The sequence below is a fragment of the Propithecus coquereli genome, unplaced genomic scaffold (assembly GCF_000956105.1).
Source record: "Propithecus coquereli isolate 6110/MARCELLA unplaced genomic scaffold, Pcoq_1.0 Scaffold26, whole genome shotgun sequence".
In the NCBI taxonomy this organism is placed as follows: domain Eukaryota; kingdom Metazoa; phylum Chordata; class Mammalia; order Primates; family Indriidae; genus Propithecus; species Propithecus coquereli.
Window position 1 is genome coordinate 1,414,307 of NW_012148174.1, and position 2,118 is coordinate 1,416,424.

Consider the following 2,118-nt stretch of genomic DNA (forward strand, 5'->3'; position numbering starts at 1 on the left):
TATATTGGAAAAACAGTTCAGTAGTTAATATATGATAAACCAATCACAAAATCCAAAGCATTTTCAGTGCCATATCGCTCAAATAAATACTAAAATACTTTCATAGAGTGTAAAATATGTATGTCCATTAAAATATCTGAAATCAGAGCGTATCTTACAATTGATGATGAGTCATAGTGTAAATAGCAGCATTGTTTTTCTTTCTTAGGGGTTCATGATATAGGGGTGCATCTTATAATTGATATCTTGGATATAATGAAGTACTGCATATGACCTAATGTTGCTAAATGTGATTACCAATGGGTCCAGCATCAGGTAAATTATTTCTTTAGAGCGGTTTACTTATATTAGTTTCCTGCCTCTGTTAGTTATAAACTAGAAGACACTAAAAGAGGTACACATGGCACCCGGTGCTCTAAGGAACATTCCAGGTGACCTGGGGGGAGCAGCACCCCTGGAGTAGGAAACATGGGGACTGCTCTTGGCAACTTCGTCAAAAATGGTCTTTACACAAAGTTCCTGCATCTTCCCTTAGTGCCGGGACAGGGAAACCTTTGGCAGCCCATCTCTGCTGTTCCAAAAAAGTCCCCTAGCCACCTCGCTGACACCCACAGACATTTCTGACATGACTCCCGGCCCCTCCCAAGCTTCCAGGGCTGTTGCTGGAAGATATTGGTGAAAACACTTCCGCTTCATGGACTTTTGAGTCAGGAGCAGGAGAGTTTATGCTCAGCATGTACGTGTAGAGGCAGCAGCAGAGAGGGAGACAGAGACATAGAAATAGAGCCAGACAGATTCAGACGTAGACGTAGCCCAACGCAGACACAGACAGAGATACAGACACAGACAGGCTCAGACGTAGATAGGATCTTGCATTGCGGGACAGCCATTTGATCTGTGAGTTTAGAGAGAGCAAAGAGGTATGGCATTCCTTTTAAATGTCAGTGTCATGATTGTGACTGAGACTATTTTCTGCAAGCACTTTACAAATATTAGATGTAGGAGGAGTGTCGGGAAAGGATCCAGTCGTGTAACTGTTGTCATTGTATCAACAATGGCTGGATACTTTCCGGACAGCGCTCACGTGTAAATACACTTACGTTTCTTTCCTAGTTACTGTGCCGTGGATTTATTTTTGCACATAAAATTCTGAAAGAACTGCTGGGACTATTTAATACCAAGTCATGGAAATATAAAAAATATAGAGTCACAGTCAGTGGCCCTAAGAAGAGATAGCATAAAAATGCACAAAAACATAAACATATTTTTCTCCAACTTTCCTTCCCACTGATTTTGGCTTTTTGCACTCAAATGCTTTAGGAGTTGGGTGTCTCTATTAAATGTAAATTCCCATGTTTCTCATGGGAAAACACCATCATTGGCTAGCTCCAACACAGAGCATAAATTATTTCAGGTCCAGCAAAACCAGATAACATATTTCCTTTCAAGAGTTATTTTGACTCTCTCTATACTGCATTTATAAAGTTCTGTGAACTTCCAAGCTTTAGTTGTTTTACTTGAAAATATATGAAAAATGACCTATTAATGTAAGAACAAATACACTGAAATCTTGGGTAATGATAGTACCTTATTATACTGCATGAATGTATTCATATTCTGTAACAAATAAACAAAAAAGGATAATTTCCCTATTATTGGAACAAGTTTATTAATGGGGGGAAAAATTCAGCTTGTTTTTAAATTCTGCTTTGAAATCGTTTACATAATAGCTATAACTTTATTAATTTTCAGTAGTTGAATTTTCTTTAAAAATAAGAGCTTTATGATTTTTAAATAATCGAATTTGTCTTCAGGTAATTTCTAAATACTCTGTACTTATGTAAACCTGACATATAAATCAGCAGAACTGGGGCTTCAAAGATAAAAGTTAAGAAGATAACTTAGGAACAGAAACACTACTCCTTTTCTATAAGCATAAATTTGAAATAAAAGCATTTAGCTTTTATTTTTTAAATAAAAGCATCACACATAAATTTTAAGAGATTTTTTAAACTAATTCCAAGTAGTCACTTAAAAATTTATATTACTCCAAAAAAAGTGTGTTGCCCTAAACTTTAACTTGATATTTTATAAAGTTATTTATATTTAGGCAAATGT

At 36.0% G+C, this 2,118-nt stretch overlaps 1 protein-coding gene across 1 annotated transcript in view; it reads right to left on the minus strand.

The window, feature by feature from the left end:
- PRKG2 (protein kinase, cGMP-dependent, type II) overlaps positions 1-2,118 on the minus strand; it is an 85,315-nt gene that overhangs the window by 62,250 nt on the left and 20,947 nt on the right. The window lies entirely within an intron of this gene.